At 41.4% G+C, this 18,747-nt stretch overlaps 1 protein-coding gene across 13 annotated transcripts in view; it reads right to left on the reverse strand.

The window, feature by feature from the left end:
• Positions 1-18,747, reverse strand: part of BABAM2 (BRISC and BRCA1 A complex member 2) — a 455,408-nt gene that overhangs the window by 102,525 nt on the left and 334,136 nt on the right. The window lies entirely within an intron of this gene.

The following is an 18,747-nucleotide window of genomic DNA, read 5'->3' on the forward strand; positions in this document are numbered from 1 at the left end:
GTGGTGGGCACCTGTAATCCCAGCTACTCAGGAGGCTGAGGCATGAGAATCGCTTGAACCTGGGAGGCGGAGATTGCAGTGAGCCAAGATCACACCACTGCACTCCAGCACGGGCGATACAGTGAGACTCAGTCTCAAAAAAAAAAAGAAAAAAGAAAAAAAGAAAAAAAAAAAGAAATTCTTTTTTTCAGTTTAAATGAACCAGCACACAATTATTAAAAGAAATCGTTCAGAACTTTAAGGCATACATTTCATTTATCACCCTTAATCTTGACTTCATCTTCTTTCCTATGCTCACTTTCCTTTTGCCTTAGTTTGTTTTTCTTTTCTTAATTTCATTTTAATGCATATACTTCTATAAGCCCCCTAAACCCTCTCTGTAATATGATGGGATATTTTTAAAAATCCCTAAAATCCCTTAATGTTGTGATTACTTCTTAATGTTGTGATTATTTATTTATAATGTTGGATTATTATCCAAGACCCTGCAGTTACAAGGTTGTAAGTGGAAGAAAAAGGTGTGACAATAACTGCCTAGAAAATCATTTCTAAAGAGTTCAGGGCAGCCGGGTGCAGTGGCTCATGACTATAATCCCAGCACTTTGGGAGGCTGAGGTTGGCAAATCACTTGAGTCTAGGAGTTCAAGACCAGCTTGGGCAACATAGGAAGACTTCGTCTCTACAAAAAAAAAATTAAAAAATTAGCCAGGCATGGTGGTGCACACCTGTAGCCTTAGCTACTCAGGAAACTGAGGTGGGAGATCACTTGAACCTGGAGGCAGAGGTTGCAGTGAGCCGAGATCGTGCCTCTGTACCCTAGCCTGGGCGACAGAGTGAGACCCTGTCTCAAAACAAACAAACAAACAAACAAAAAAAGAGTTTAGGGCACTTTGACTCAGTCTAGGGTTTGTGATACAGGGAGTATGTATGTGAATGTGCATATATACGTATAAAACACTACTAAAAGGACTCCAAACCCATCCTGTCTCCCTATTGACTACAGATTTCTGAAATTAATTTTCCTGGTAAAAATAAATTTTGTGGGGCTGGGCGTGGTGGCTCACACCTGTAATCCCAGCACTTTGGGAGGCCGAGGGGGGCGGATCACAAGGTCAAGAGATCGAGACCATTCTGGCCAACATGGTGAAACCCTGTCTCTACTAAAAATAGAAAAATTAGCTGGGCGTGGTGGCATGCGCCTGTAATCCCAGCTACTCGGGAGGCTGAGGCAGGAAAATTGCTTGCACCCAAGGAGGTAGAGGTTGCAGTGAGCAGAGATCGTGCCACTGCACTCCAGCCCGGGCGACAAAAGTGAGACTCCATCTCAAAATAAATAAATAAATAAATAAATAAATAAATAAATAAATAAATAAATTGTGTGTTTGCTCATGCAAATAAAAAGTCTAAATGAACAAAATCTTGAGTGACACAAGGAAGTCAATGTGGAGTGGAAATATTCAGTATTGACTTTTTCTACTCAGATGTTACCTAAAAGCACAACTCTGACAGCTGAGAAAATTATAAGACAGTGTTTGACTAAGTATGACATTAATGAATCATCTGCATTCTGCAACTGCACAGAATCAGCAAGGCCATCATTTCCTTTTGCTACGCTTAGAGTAGGCATTGGATTAGATTTAGCCTAAACTCTAAAGATGGCTAGGAAAATTCCTGTGACTTCCTATAAACAAGAGGAAGGCTTTTTGTCTCCTCTTTGTGTATGCACAAATAACACAGAAGGCACACATCTAACCAGAAGGTTCTAATGATTTCATAAGGATAGAAAGCTGATTAAGAAAAAAATAATCCACAGTGCAAGAAAAATAAATACAATATTTACGTCCTGTAGGTACAGGTTGAATATCTGTATAACATACAGAATGGCAAGATCCAAGCTACTCATCGCTCACTTAGAGGAACAATCCTTGGCATAATAAAATTCTGAAAAAGAAAATAAGCTGGATGCTTCCCTGGAGTTGACAGTAATAGGCTTTGACTTATATAAAATATTACAAGAGAAGTCTTTAATCAGTCATTAAATTATATACATGGAAGGAAAACAGTCTGAGTAATCCTTTAAACTTGAAACCCTCTCCCTCTCTCTGCTTGGATTGTGTCATTCCGAAATACAGCCGTTAGACAAAAATTACCTGTAATGATGGAGAAAAGCAGAGGTGTGAAGAGATCCAAAGGCCAGGTGTTCTGCTGCCAGGCCCGTTTCCACACCCTGCTTCGGTCACTACCAAGAACTAACACATGTTGCTAGGTGCTTTATCACATTATCTAATTAAATGCTCTCCATAGTTCAAAGAGGTGGGAAGTATCGCTGTAATTTTACATGTGAAAAAATCGAGGCTCAGAGAACAGAAAATACTGCCTAGGTTCACACAACTAGACATAGGTAAAACCAAGATCTGAACACAGGTTTGCCTGTCACCGGAGTTCAGGCTGTTTCTGCTGAAATATGTTACCTCCCTGAGAGGAGGGGGATTTTAATCATGGAAGACTACAGGGATGGGAAGAAACAGTAGGTCTGGCTATCAGGGAGCCAGGCCAGCATCCCAACATGATGAGGGGCTCCTAGAGGCTTCAGACTGTCACCAAAGTAGACACTGTGATGTACGGCTCATCTCCGTTTACAATTTCCCACACAGCAGCAAGCAGGGACTCCTCTGAATTTTGTTCATACCTCAGTACTCTCCCACCCCAACCAACAAACAATCAGATTCATTTGATCTCAAATGTGATGGACCAGACACTCTGGCAGGTCTGATTCTGAATGACTTGGTTGGCTGTCCGGGGTGAGCCTCAACAGGTGCAAAGCACTTTAGGCACTACGAAAGATAGTTTTAACTGAGAGTTTATTTTTTAAAGGACGTCATTTCACCCTTTATTTAACCCAGTAGTTTCTTAGCTTGTAAGCGTCCAAAATCTACATCCAGTGTCACACACTGATAAGTGCTGCTGATTCATGTATAAATATCAGCCTCATGGGTAAATATTTAACAAGCTTGCTATAGCCTGAATGCTGCCCTGATCATGCTGAATAAACTAAGTAAAGTGCCATGAAATAAAAGAGTCATTATGTTTTCAGAGGGTGCAAGATGGTGGTAAGGCCTTGTGATCTCTAATTCTTTAATATTCATGAATCAAAAATATTGGGCTGAGCATGTACAACAGGAAACTCACCCTGTGCAGAGATTCCAGGGCTCACTCAAGACATTCCCGGGACTGCAGGGCTGGCTGAAGAGAAGGCAGGGCCTGACTAACCCACTAAGTGGCTGGGGAAGAATTATGAGGAGATGAAAGGGACCACTTGGCACTGATACTTCTGATCCCCAGAGTGGTGCGGGGAGGAAGCGGGTGAGAAGGAAATCGGTGTGGCAAGGGCTCAGGCTTAACCTGGGAGGAGAAAAGGGTGATAGGGCTGTTCTGATGAGAAGGTACCTTCTCTCTCTTCATGGAATAAAATAAAACATGAAATTAGTTGATCATTCTTAGAACTGAAACTTAATCTGTGGATATAAATTAGAAGGATGAGGCCAGAGTTTTAAAATCTTTTCCAGTGGTAGGGGTAATTAAATAGATGAAAATGAAACCAGAAAAGCATTTCCAGGTCAGTCTTGTTGGCTCTAAAACTCAAATGTAAGAACTGTCTATACTGAATGTATTAATACTAGTCTTTTCCATGCAAATGAAACTAATAGAGCCCTTTGTGAACTTCGGTCTGTCTGCAAATTATCACATCTCTCATGCAGTCATGAGCCACATGCAACATTTCAGTTAATGATGGACCCCATATATGACAGTGGTCCCATAAGATTACAATACCGTATGTTTACTGTCCTTTTCCTATGTTTAGATATGTTTAGACACACAAATACTTACCATTGTGTTACAATTGCCTATAGTATTCAGTATAGTAACATGCTGTGTATGTTTGTAGCCTAGAAGCAATAAGCTCACCAGATAGCCTAGGCGTGTAGTAGGCTATACTATCTACCTAGGTTTGGGTTGGTACATTCTATGATGTTTGCACAACAACAATACTGCTTAATGACACATTTCTCAGAATGTGTCCTGGCCATTAAGCAATGCATGACTGTATTGAAGACTTAACTTGGCTGCAACGTGACGGCATAAAGGAATTGTTTTTATTTTGACATAGAAAAATGCAGGGAGTCAGCCTGTCTGAAAGCTTGGCTTGGGACAATGGGGTTTTGATTCTGACCCATTATGAAACAGCAACTCCCCTTCCTCCCACGTGGGGTTTTACCTTACTGGTCAAGTAAAATGAGCAAAACATAATTTAGACTGGAGAAAATCAGAAGGGCTAGTGATTCGCAATCATAATTCTTGCTTCTATCAAGTTTTCTTTCTTTGGTTCTACTCAACTTTCTCACCAGTTCAGTGGGATAGCACCACTCTCAAAGACACCTGGCCAGGCACAGTGGCTTGGGCCTGTAATCCTAGCACTTTGGGAGGCTGAGGCAGGATGACTGCTCCGGGCCAGGAGTTTGAGACCAGCCTGGGCAACATAGCGAGATCCCATCTCTAAAAAAATTAAAAATTAGCCAGGCATGATCGTATGTGCCTATAGTCCCAGCTACTCAGGAGCCTGAGGCAAGAGGATCAGTTGAGGCCAGGAGTTGGAGGTTACAATGTGCCATGCTTACACCACTACACTCTAGCCTGGGTGACTGATTGGGACTCTGTCTCTTAAAAAAAAAAAAAAAAAAAAAAAAAAGACATCTCTCTCAAAGCATTAGAATGGTTAGAGTACCAATTAGAGTTACATTAACACAAAAATAGCACCAAGCACTCCAAGAGAGACTTTACTCTAAAAGTCTTCTCTGTCCAAGGGTCATGACAAGGCGTTGTCAGAGACATTTGGGTCAGCCTTAGCATCCTGCTTTTGCCCCTGAATTGGGTTCTGAGGGAGAGGAAGTTGACCTGGCTGCCTCCTCCACAGTATGATTCAGGAGCTGTTGGAAGTTGAAGCATGGAAAGGGGAACATCCACGATGTAGAAACAAGCAGCCTGCAGACTCCAAGCTAAGAGAAATCCTAAAGCAATGTGTGCTGCCTTCAATCCAATTCAACAAACACTAACTGTATGCCTAACTATGTCTAAGGACTTGAGTTTCCCATTCTGAACACACGACTAGGGTACCAACGATAAGTCCTTCCAAAGTAGAGGAATGCCAGGGACCTCAAGAATCTGGGGCACTCTGTAATACTAGATTATGTTTCCTGGTGGCCTGCCAGCAGAGCCATTACCATGAAACAACTCACTGTTATTTATTGAGCTCCCACTTTTGCCAGACACTCTACTGGGCATTTTGTGATCTCTAAACCTCACAACAACCCTGCCGTGTAGACCTAATTAGCCCCATTTACAGATGAGAAAACTGACATTCTAAGAGTCGAAGTATCTTATCCAAGATAACCCAGCAAGTAAGTTGTAGAGGTGGGCTTAAACCCAGGTCTTTCTGGTTCCAAAGTCTATGTCCTTTTTCATTAGGAATTCTTTCACAGAAAGATGAAGTAGAATTTTTAAAAGTCTAATCCCTACCAATATACTGAAATAGTAGAATAAGTGATTAAAATCGTCTTCAAAGCTTTTATACATAAAATTAATCACCTTGTCATCTCACTTTTTATCATCTTAAAGATACCATATGTCACAACAAAGTAACCTGGTGGGACTAAAAAAAAATCATTCATAGTTCTGAAAACCCAGAAGAACATAAGTATTAAATTAAGGAGAGGCTCCAGTTTTGTTTTCTTACTTTCTTTTCTTCTTCTTTTTTTTTTTTTTTTCCTGAGACAGGGTCTTGCTCTGTTGTCTGTGTGGTGGCGTGATCACGGCTCACTGCAGCCTCAACTTCCCAGGCTCAGGTGATCCTCCCAGCTCAGCCTCCTGAGTAGCTGGAACCACAGATGTGCACCACCATGCCTGGCTAATTTTTTTTTTTTTGTATTTTTAGTAGGGAAGGAGTTTCACCATGTTGTCCAGGCTGGTCTCGAACTCCTAGGCTCAAGTGATCTGCTGCCTTGGCCTCCCAAAGTGCTGGGTTTACAGGTGTGAGCCATCACGCCCGGACTTGTTCTGTTTTCTAGCTAAATCTTTTTTTTCTAGCAAAGCATTTTCTAGACCTGTTGTTAGCTCTCAACTCATTTTATAGATTCAACTTTGAGCCATCTCAAGAGTGTCAGTCCTTCAGTTAAACAAAATCAGGGTGTAATTCAATATGGAGAAAATTTAAGTGAGTACAATAGGACAAGAAAATAAAAGGAGATCAGAAAGACGAGTTAAGTATACCAGTGGAAGAAAATCTGGGTATTCACGTGGAATCAGAGGCTCATGGAAGCATCAGTTCAGACCTGGCTGTATTACATTTGTGACTAATCTAATATTTCTACTAAACACACTTTATAGCTGTAAGTAAGGACTCTGTGAGAGTACTGTATTCCACTTTTTGTTTCTCACTTTTAAAGGGACATATAAAAATGGAAATGTTGAGACAATGACAACTATGATTAAGCACTCAGAAAACATTCCTCCTTGGAGCAAAGTCTAAAAAAGTTGAAATGGCTAAGTTAAATAACTTTAAAAATACACCATTATTAAATGGAGTAATTAAAAATATGGGCCAGGTACAGTGGCTCATGCCTGTAATCCCAGCACTTTGGGAGGCCAAGGCAGGTGGACCACTTGAGATCAGGAGTTTGAGACCAGCCTGGTCAACATGGTGAAACCCCGTCTCTACTAAAAATACAAAAACTAGCCAGGTGTGTGGTGGTGCACACCTGTAGTTCCAGCTACTTGGGAGGCTGAGGCAGAAGAATCGCTTGAACCTGGGAGGCAGAGGTTGCAGTGAGATGAGATTGTGCCACTGTACTCCAGCTTGGGTGACAGAGCAAGACTCTGTCTCAAAAAAAAAAAAAAAGAAAAAAAGAAGGCATACTACTATATGGATAATTTTGATCAGCTGTTCTCTGATCAGGCACAGTATAAATGAGAAGAGTTTAAAAGGCATTAAGAGGAATTTAGTTGGTAAATGAATTCTCCACAGAACAGAGTAGTGAATAATAACTCCATTTACTAAGCACTAATGCATCATGTCCTGTATCAAGTGCTTTTCCTCTATGATATCATCTATTCTTCATATCAACCTATGAGAGAAGTGTTATCCCATCTTACAGATGAGAGCACGGGAACTTCAGAGAAGCTATAGAACCTCTCTAAGGTCATATAGGTGGTGAATGACAAAGAGGCATCGAACTCCAAGTTTCTCTCACTTAAATCTACCCCACTCTTAGGTCTCTGGTTATCACTTTTGTGACTTCTATGTCCTTATCTGCATACTTGACATGTGGTTCCACATGTGACTTGGGTGTTTTAGTAGATGCCTGGGCTGGCAAAGTCCTTGAGGGTGTTTCCAGGAATATTTATTAAACTTATTTTGGTACCTGAACTGAAGTGATTAGTTCAGGGCCAGAGGACTTGATGGACACTTTCCAGTAGAAAGAAGGTGGAATGCAAGCAAAGAACTTTACATTTAAAAAATATGAAAGATGAGACTATTGTAATTGCAAACAGAATATGTCTAATGGCATGAACCCTAACCAAGTCTTTGTTCAGAAATGTGTTTTGTAAGTTTGTTAACATCTCAAACAAGCCTTTAAGAGGGCAGTAATCTTAACAGATGTCCACCATCAGGATTTTCTTAGCATGTGGAAAAGTATTTTAAGTAAGCCCCCCAAAACAATAACAGACTTAGCAGATGTTGTTCTACTAAGAGTTGGTATGAACTACTTCTAATGATGCCCAGTCACTCAAGACACGAAAAGGGTAAGGGGAAGAAAAGTTTTTTTTTCTCTTGTTGCATCTTGATTCCAGGCCTACTACCTGCTGTTGATTGCATTACAGTTTCTTTAAGAAGTGAAACTATTTTCAAAAACCAGAGGTCAGGAGTGAGTGAATTTACTATGAGTTTGTTATAAAACTCCAATGAATGGCTTTACTGCTCTTAAATAGGTACAGATCACTTTTCCTATGAATTACCTTTAAAATATTTTCCCTGGAAAAAAAAAACAGTGCATACAATAGTTATCCTAGACTAACCTACAAACATTTTTCTAACTCCTTCTTTCTCACTGCACGCATGTTTTAATCATGGTCCAAGAAAGATGTAGAGAATAAGAAAAAAGCCTTCTGCCTTTCCAGGACACAGAAGGGTATCTACCTGATTTCTATTAACTGGTATTTACTAAAAGTTCAGGCACATAAATAGCACTAGGTAACTTCACGCGCACATCACTGGTCTCTGTGTTCAAGAAGTCAATCTGTAGGTAGCTAAAGCTTGACCTCCACATGAAAATGAAAAGACACCAGAAGATGAGATTAGCACAGGTTTCCAAAGTGCTCCTTGCTTGAGTTTTTACAACACCTTTACAAAACAGGTAGCAAGTGTCAACATACTCATTGTAGAGAGAAGAAAGAAACCTGAGGCTTGAGATGGATGATTTGTCCAAGCTGGAAACAGTGAAACTGGAATTGTAATCTTTCTCCGTACCTGGAGTTTTCATATTTGCTTAAGAATAATCTGGAGGGGGTGGGAGGGCTTGTTAAAAACTCAGATACCCAGATCCCACCCCAAAGAAGGCAATTTACTAGGTTTATTCAGCAGGTCGGAGGTGAGACCTGGGAATGTGCATGCTAACCTGTTCCTCAGTGGATGCAGGTGGTCCTCACACCACAGTTTGAAAAAATACTGCTCTAGACCTCATGCAATGATGCACAGCCAGGGCTGGAATGGGAAGGGGTGTGGTCAATGCAAATGTGCCTCCCATCCCCGTGGCGTGGGATCACTGACTACTTGAAAGGCACTGTAGACAACAGGAAGGTAAGGAAAACACAGGTCTGCTCTTAAGGCCTAGTATGGGAGATAAGACATTTATTGAAACTACCAGAAAAAAGGTGGTTTCTGCCAGATGTACACATGGGTAAAATGAGTGTGGTTATATTCAGGTAAACAGAAGGCAAGGCAAGGAAGCAGTCAAATCAAAACTGAGGCTGGAAGTAACAAGGACACAGACACTACTTCACAAGGCAGGGCAATGGATCCGAGGCCAGGTTCTCAATGTGGACAGCAGACCATGCGTCCTGCACCACACCGAGCAGCTTTTTGCCCATTGAGAAAGGCATATTTCATATTTCAGGCTGCCCAGGGTGCCTACTGGTGAGGGGTATCTACCTAGAGAGGAAGCAAGAACAGGGATAGATCCTGATGTGACGCCAATGGTGAACTGCAAAGGAAAGAAAATGTGAGGTTAAAAAAATAAAAAGTTCTGTTTAGTTGTAAAGTGAGAGATGTTCTGGAGATTAAAAAAAAAATCTGGGCTTTGAGATTGAATCTCAGCCAGGTTCACTGCTGAAATTTCTCCTTTCAACTAACAAATTCTAAATGTTATCTGTCTGGCTCAGGCCTTTCTTGAACTCAGAACTTGTAACTCAACCTGCTCACAAGCAAACCTGCCCCCAAAACCTACTCCCATATCCACCTCATCTCAGAAAATGGCAGCTTCTATCTCTTGGTTCCCAGACCAAAAACCTCTGTCATTGCTGACTCCTTTCTCTCACACCCCATAGTCAATTGGCCTGGTTGGCCTAAGAGGCGCCCACTGAGAGCAGGGCTCAGAACCTACTGAACTTCTCACTGGGGCTAAAACCTCCCTGGATAAGCTGGGGCAATTTCACCTCAGGGCACTGGCCCAGTTCTCCTGCTGTTCTCTCTGCCTGGAACTCTTCCCAGCCATTTGCGGGGCGGGCTTCTTCACCTGCTTCAGGTCTTACTCAAATGTCAGCTTCTGAGTGAGGCTTCCTGAACCATCTATTTAAGATAAGCCCCTTCCATCTCTGGTACTTGGTCTTCTGTGTTGTCGTTTTCTCCGTGGCATAAGACATTCTACACGTATTCACTCATCATCTCCCCCCATGACTCCTCAGTAGAATATAATCTCCTCCAGAATGAGGATCTGCCTCTGTTTTGTTCACTTTTATAACCTCATTATTCTTAGCAAGAATAATGCCAAGCATATGAGACACTTAAAAAATATTTGTAGTATTAAAGTCCAATGAATATAAAAAAGAGATGGAAGTCAAATTTCTAAATGAATATTAAAAGCCAATAAATGTATATATCTTTATGGAAATAGTCATTATGGAAAAGAAGAGTTTAACGGTCTTGGAAAGGGATTGGCAAACTTTTTCAGTAAAAGTCCAGGTAGTAAATATTGTCATCTTTGCATCCATAATGCCTGTATTGCAGCTACTTAGCTCTCCTGCTGAAGTGCAAAGGCAGCCGCAGATAATATGTAAATGAATGAGCACGGCTGTATTCCAACAACATTTTGTTTATGGATACTGAAATTCAAGTTTCATGTAATTTTTACGAGTCATGAAACATTATTATTTAAATATTTTTCTAACCATTTAAAAAATGTAAAAGTCATTCTTAGCTGTGGGCTGGATTTGGCCAGGAGGTTTTAGTTTGCTGACTCTTGATCTAGGATTATAGAAATATTTGACAGTTCTACAAATGCTGAAAGTACGAAAAGTATCCAGGAAGAAATATAGGCAAACCCCACCCCCCTAGAATAGGTTATTAGCAAAAATGAAAAGAGGCCCTTTAGTCAAACTTCTTAAAAGCTATATTCCATCAGCAGGTAAACCACAAGAATTAGCTTTTTTCAGGCAAGGGTGAGGTGAGCATTAGGCAACTCGTGGACTGTGGGAGTTCTCACAACCATACTAGATTGTAACTGTGCAAGAGGGAGCTATTTATATGATTTTGAACGAAGCTTGAGGCATATTCTGGTGCTTTTTAACTTCTATGTTAGGTGAAAAAGCTGCCTACAAAAGCCTTCCTCCCACCCAAAATACTAGCTGTTAGTTGGTGACTGATCCTCAGAAATATTAACATGAATCATATATGCTCTTTTCACAGTGCAAAAAGAGATAATTTTAACACTCAGAAAATGTCATAAACCACACAATAGAGAAGCTATCCAGCCTTCAAATTGTAAATAAATAAAATCCTGTTCCTGCATGGAAGCCTCTTCCTTCTTTCGATTCCGATGCTTCCTCCTTTGGATTCTGATGCCTGCAGGGCTGGCTGGTGTTAACCGTGTTCAGTCTGATGCTGAAGGCAGCCTTTGCTCTCCATCCTTCTTCCCTGGGGCCCACCCTTGTTAGCCCGACTGTCTTTGGGAACCCATAGCACTCAGCCTTGCCCTTTCTCTAGCTGCTGCTCTTCTCACCTACAGACAGCTTGTGGCTTCCCTGTCTCTACGGCGATCAGCCCGGGTTGGCCTAAGCAGCACCAGCTGAGAGCAGGGCTCAGCCTTTATCCAGGCTTCAGGAAAGAACCCCTGAGTTAATTTTCTTCTTCCTACTTGGAGAAACAGGTATTTTTGTCTTTGATCCCCAAGCTCTGTTTTCTTTCTCTTGTTACTAAACAGTTCACTCCCTATCCACTCTCCTTTTTTTGCAACTTCATCATTTTTCCACATTGCACCGTTTGGCACAGGAGAAGGAAAGAACCACATCAAATAAAGGAATGCAACCACAAAAGCTGCCTTGAGAAACAGGGCCCCAGATTTTTTTTTTTTTTTTTTTTTTTTTTTTTGTCAATTTACCGTTTTTGGACTTGTTCTCCCGTAATCAAATCTTCCCTATCGTGCTAACAATGTGGTGGTGTGTCAAAACATCGGAATTCTGCTTCAATCAGCAACCCAGAGCTTAATAGGAAAATGAAGCAACAAAATGTTGCTCTTACTGTTAACCTTAGGCTAGGCCTGTCCTTAGGATGGGGACTGTTTGCTTCTTTATGGTAAATGGGCCAAACGTTCACTTTTGTGAGAGCTTGCATTGTCAGCAGAGGCCCACAGCAGTGTCTTGAGCACCATTCAGGCACGCTTCTAAAGCAAGAGGGACAGTCACTTCAAGTACCGCAAACTGAAGTACGAAGCATCCCACAATTTAGTAAGCCAGAGAAGAGTTAAGACTAAATTTGTTTGCAAAAATTTTAAAGACACATTCATTTTACTGGCAGCAAGTCAGGAGTCTGGCTCTATGACACTCATGTCTGCAGTTATCACAAAAGGGCTTGCGTGAAATTAAAGTGGTTGTTTTGTTTCTTGTTTTTAAATTAAAAATGTGTGCAATATGTAAACCATTTAGGGACAACAATAAGGTGCCACAATTCCAAACCAAAACATTTGCAAGTCACTACTCTATGTCCTCAGGGAGTATGTGATATAGTTAATGTTTCTAATATTCATCATCAATGAAAACATCAGTTACAGGTAGAGAATTTCTGATTTAGCAATTTTTTAATCTTTCGTGATTAACTGGGTAAATTAAACTGTTTGAAGGTAAGTATTTTTGTTGTTTTGGTTTGGTTCACATGGAGTCACGTGCCACTTTGGTTAATGTGGGAAATAGCCTCTTCTTCAACATCATCTGTTGCATATACAAGCAGTGAGTAGAAGTGTATCTGTCCCTGAACACCAAAGTAGTGTGACCTCCCTTCAGAGATTTCTCTTGGGGAGAGAGGAAGGGGTGGGAGGAGACATACCTTTCCTCCCACCCTTGTTCTAGCATAGCATATTGGAATCTCAGGGTGGAGAAATGTGTTATTTGAAAAGAAGGAAAAAAGCTCATAGCTGGTTCTGATATGGACTAAAAGGACAGACTACCTGACTGCCCCACCCCTGAGAAATGCTGTTTCAACCATACAGAAGGAATCTTCTATCCTCAGAAGTTAAAGACCTCAGTTAATAGGTAAAGTTGCTGCTCTTCTAATTTTGGCAACATTCAGCCTGGCCCCAGTTCTACCTTGAAGAGCCGAGTTATTGGTGTCATTCCAGTTGCCCACTGATCTTCCTGTCCCCTCTGGAGACCTCTACTCTCACTCCCACCACAGCTGCCCAATAAGCAGAGAGTACGATCAAGTCAAGGCGGTGAACAATGAAGGGAAGAAGGGCAGAGCCAGTTTAAGGGGCTGTAGGCAGGTGCTTGCTTGTAAGGACCCTCTCTCCTCCCCATTCTGCTGATGCAGCTCAGGTGCCAAGCCCGGGTGCCTGGCCCTGGTGCCAGCTACTGCCCCAGGAAATGTCCACAAAGGTGAGCATGGGGAGCAGGACACAGACACTGGATGGGGGCGCTGTCCCCCTCTGCAGTGTGCTCCCCAAACCAGCTGGAAAGCAGGAGGAACCATTTTCTGGAGCAGACTGGGAAGAGGGAATTGAGGAGGCTATAAGTGTGGTTAGTGTTTTAACAAAAATAAGATATATTCAGTAGATTGCTATCATTTCAAAAACATTTGATCTTACTAAATATCCTGTTTACTTAATAACAGGGAAGTGGGAGTTCAGTTCTGTTAATATCCATCTGTGCAAAACTAGGAATCTATTTCTAAATAACATAATTTATTTACCTGCATCTTTTACTTTTAAAAAATATCCACTAATTTAAATACTATTTTTAGCCAATTCTCTAAAATAGATGATTCAAAACAGCCACAATAGTAACAAGGGCCCACACTTCCCCAGACAGAGTGCGGGGCGGGCCTGCGGGGAAGCAGGGCCAGGGCGCCTCATGGTCCAGGCTGCCTAGAACTCAGGGGAACCTGTACTGAGGCGCCTGATAACTCCAGAAGATGGATGTGTTTGCTTTCTTTAAACCAGTGACACAAGACACAACAGAAAGGGAAAGATTTAGTCAGGAAGAGAAGGGGTTCTGGGAACTGTAGACAAGGACAATGCCAATTTAATTGGCCAAATATAATTGAGGTTGGCCTAATAACTTTTTTGGAAACCACTTTCTTGGTTGCTTGAGAATTTGGATTGCTACTGCTTTCTTAAGGCTTCAAAACCAAAACACTAAACATGTACTAATAGAGCAGTATTAATAGCACAAAGGGGAATGCAAACATGACTTATGAGAAAAGTTGTATGGCTGGCCCATAGCTATTATCTCCTGCCCCTGCAGCATGTGAAGGTGTCAATACTGCATCCATGGCATCAATGGGCCGAAAGTAGTTTCGCTCAGACTCACGTGGAATCACATGTTGAATATTCATAGCTTCATTTCTGGAAGCTATGACTGTTTTACCCTGTATGGCAAATGGGACTTGGTGAGATGTGATAAAGGTTAAGGACCCCGACATGAGGAGATTATCTTGAATTCTCTGGTTGGGCTCTCCATCAATCTAGGCCTCTTGGTGTAAGGATTCAGTTCAAGACACTCTTAACTCTCAGGATTCCTAGTACTCTCCAAAAATAACACTTCCACAGAACCCTGTGTAGGCATTTAGAGTCTTAGAGGAGAGGGCAGGGAAGGATTCACAACTTCTGGGCCATCCGGCAAGCGCTGAGCATAAGAATATGTAAGGTCCACCACAGAGCTTCCGGCCATTTGATGGGGCCCCAGGCTCACATCAGCACCTCCCTTTCCCAACAAGACCGAGATTGCTTCTCAATACAGTCTGGGGCTAAACTCAGGACAACTTGCTTTTCTGGATGTTTCCTCATTTCATTAGGAACCAACTTGGGATCAGGGTCACTCTGGAGCAAGGCGAGCCCTTAAGTTCGCTCCCATCACATTCTGAAACTGTTAAGCTGCAGGCATGCTCATTGCCTGAACAACAAACACACCAACCCAACTCTAGACTTGAAACAGAGATTGGGCATATTCTGAGTGACTTCTGCCTCCTAGGCAGGCGAAGGACTGAAGACAAACACTGGAGAGAATAAATGACAAGTTCATATGAGTAGAACCAAATCACAAATGTAAACGACAAATTTCAATCAACAACAGGGGAGCTGAACACATTATAGCAAAGTCTTCCAGTGGAGTACCATACAGCCACCAGGAAGATAGCAGCCTTCAGGTTCTGATGGCCACTTAAAAAATACATTCATTATTTCCATTCAGACAAATGGCCATGATATATTGGATAGGAAAAATGCAAGTTGCAGAATAGTATGTAATATGTCATACATTTTTTTGTGGCTAAATTAAAGCAACAACAACAACAACTAAATAAATAAATACCCCAAACTGATTTAATAGGGCAACACTGCAAACATACTAAATCGACGTACTTCGTGTTTCTCAGTAAATCATGTTTCCCCCCTGCACTTTCACTGAGGCTAAGACTTGAGGCCCACTGTCCCAAGGAAGAGGGTGGCACCACCCAAGTCAGAGAAATGCCAGCACAGGGAAGAAGAAGGATGTGGCACCGGATGAGCACATCCCTCAGACAGGAATGGAAAGAAACAAAAGCAGAAAGGGGAGAAGTTTAGAGGGAAAAGGGACTGCCTGGTGTCCCAGAGGTTTTCCTTGGGTCTCAGTGGAGAGAGAGAGAGGAAAAAAGGGAAAGAGAGAGAGAAGCAGCGGTGGTGAAAGGAGAGACACCTAGGTTAACTGAGGGAAATCCAAGTGAAGAGTTTTTTACTTCACTTCCCACTTGGGAATCGACGAGATCATCTTGCAGAGGAAGGGAGAATTACAGTAAGACACATGATCACGTTGCATTTTGTATAGTTGTTCTTTTTTTTGACAGGGTCTTCCTCTGTCACCCAGACTGGAGTGCAGTGGCACCATCACAGCTCACTGCAGCCTTGACCTCTGGGGCTCAAGTGATCCTCCTACCTCAGCCTCCCAAGTAGCTGGGACTACAAGCATCACACCTGGCTAATTTTTGTATTTTTTGTTGAAGCAAGGTCTTCCTATGTTGCCCAGGCTGGTCTCAAACTCCTGGGATTAAGCAGACTGCCTGCCTTGGCCTCCCAAAGTACTGTGATTACAGGTGTGACCCACCACACCCAGTTGTATCCTTGTTTTATTTATTTTTTTTTTTGGTTGGTATTGGAAAGCTATAACTGACACATATTACTTTTGTAATATGAGAGACAGAGATAGAGACAGACATAGAGATGGAGAGAGAGAGAGAGAGAGAGAGGCACTAAGGTATATAAGAACACAATTTGATTGTGAAGTTGAGCTTTTTTAATTCCCAAAGACTATGGAACTCTATGTTATTGATCTAAAATCTACTACTATTTAGAAGAACATCAATAGCAGCTAACACATAATGAACATTTTCCATGAGCCAGGCATTATATTAAGAGCTTCTTTTATTTATCTTTATTTAACCCTTACAAAAGCCCTGTAAGGTTGATATATTGTACAAATAGCAGTAAGGCTTGGGAGGTTAAGTAACTGACTCAAAAGAACTCATCCAGTAAATGATGGACACAGGACTGAACCAGGCCATCCGATTTCTGAACCCACACATTCCGCTGCTGCGCTACACACTGCCTCCCACCACAGACCAGCTGGGCTTCGACAATCAGTTCGTTTTGCTGGTGTGTATAACATCAAAAGATCCAATCTTACCACACAAACTTGTTTGGTACAAAATGAAGAAATAGTGACTAGCTAGTGAAAGCACATCGTCAGAAACAGGCCCAGGTGCTGAGACAAGTGAGGGACAAAATTCAGGAAACAGGAGCACTGAGCCACAACTCATCTAGTATCATTTTTTCTCACCAGCCCTGATTTTTCTCACCGAAGTCCCTGCAGCCAGCAGCAGCACAGCTTCATTTTGCAGCAGGGACACTTGAGCATTAAACCCTACGTGCTTGCTTGGCTCCGCAACGGCTCAAGCAACCTTCAAGCACTATTTTTGAGGCTCTGTTACTACAACATCGTCTCTTCAGCCCCCACTCTTGATTACAAGCCTATTTCTTTTAACTAAACATAAAGCATTTTCTCACTGAAGCTTCTTTGCTTGTAATCCTCTACCCGATTTTTTTTTTTTTTCTGATTAAACAGAAAGAAGTAAGCTCCTAGCACAAGCCTTGAACACAGGTAGGCATTTGTGGTAGGCAGAATGATGGCTCCCCAAAGCTGCCAAACCCTCATTTCTGGAAGCTATGAATTTTTTACCCTACGTGGCTAAAGGGACTTTGGTGAGATGTAATAAAGGTTAAGGACCCCGACATGAGGAGATTATCATGAATTATCTGGTTGGGCTCTCAATCCATCTAGACACACGAGTCCTTAAAAGTAGAAGAGGAAAACAGAGGAGTGAGTCAGAGAAATATGATGACAGAAGAAGAGGCAGGAAAAACTTGAAGCATGAGAGGGACTGGACTTGCCATTGCTGGCTTGAAGGAGGAAGGGGGCTATGAGCCAAATAAGGACAGCAGCCCCTAGAAGCTCAACTGACCTCCACAAAGGACCAGATCTCAGTTCTGTGACTGCAAGGGACTGAACTCTCTGAACAACCTGAAAGAGTAAGGAAACAGATTCTCCACTAGAGTCTCCAGAAAGGAATGCGGCCCACTCGCACCTTGACTGTAGCCGCAGGAGCTCTGCACTGGACTTCTGTTCTACAGAAGTGTAAGATAATCAGTTGGCATGGGTTTAAGCTGCTACATTTGTGGTAATTTGTTACAGCAACAGTAGAAATCTAATATAGCATTCAAAATACAACTGTTTTTTGATGGAAACATGATGAAATGAGGCTTTGTTTATGCAGCAAAATAATGACGGTAATGGTGTGTGTCCCATTGAATAAAACAGAATCAATAAATCCCCTCTGAAACACATATGTTAATGGATAAATAAATAAATGAGGAAAGCTCTTCTTTACAGTAGAAAGCCAACTAATAAACGTCGTAAGAAAGATGCAGCTGAAGAATCATCAATGGCTGTCAAAACTAGTGGGTGAAAGTCTGAGGAAGACATTTACATAGTCTCAACACATCACTCCACAGAGTTCTTATTAAAGAGAAAACTAGTAACATTAGAGTGCAGAAACCACAGAGACACCACCTTAACCAGGTGATCAAAGTCAACATCACCAATCCCGGGACAAACTGACATCATGTGACTTTTGATATGTTATACTCAGGACAGACACATCATGTCACACATATAAATCCGATTATGAGGAAGCATCAAATGAACCCAAATTAAGGAACAAGATGACTGATATGTACTCTTCAAAAATGTCAAGGTCAAGAAAGATAAAGATTAAGAAACTGTTCCGGATTAAAAAAATAAAGAGATATAACAGCTAAAGACAATGTGTGATCTGGCTTGGATCCTGGTCCAGGGTAAAAAATAGCTAACAGGGTTATTACTGAAACAACTGACACAATTAGAATACGGACTGTGGATTAGATAATAGTACTGTGTCAATGATACACTGCCTGATTTGATAACTGCACTGTGGTTATATAAGAGAATGTCCATGTTCTTAGGAAATACATTCTGAAACATTTAGGGGTGAAGTACAATGTGGCCCCAATTTACTCTCAAATAGTTTAGGAAAAAAATGAGCAGATACAAAAATATAAGTACATAGAGAATAAATACATAAGGCAAATGGGGCAAAATGTAAACAATTAGGGAATCTGTGTAAAAGGAATAAGACAGTTCCTTGTTCTATTCTTGCAACTTTTTCTCTTTTAAGTTTAAATATCAACATAAAAAGTTACACAAAAATCCCTGTAAACTACCCTTTAAATTTTTATGTTTATATTAGATCCACTGTTATATGATACAGAGAATTTTAAGAAAGAAAATATGAGTTCAATGAGTTTAGTTTTCTCGAACACTGTAACTGGCTAGGTGATTTTTTTCAATTAATGCTGTTAATAT

Source organism: Pan troglodytes, chromosome 12 (assembly GCF_028858775.2).
Source record: "Pan troglodytes isolate AG18354 chromosome 12, NHGRI_mPanTro3-v2.0_pri, whole genome shotgun sequence".
NCBI classification, from domain to species: Eukaryota; Metazoa; Chordata; class Mammalia; order Primates; family Hominidae; genus Pan; species Pan troglodytes.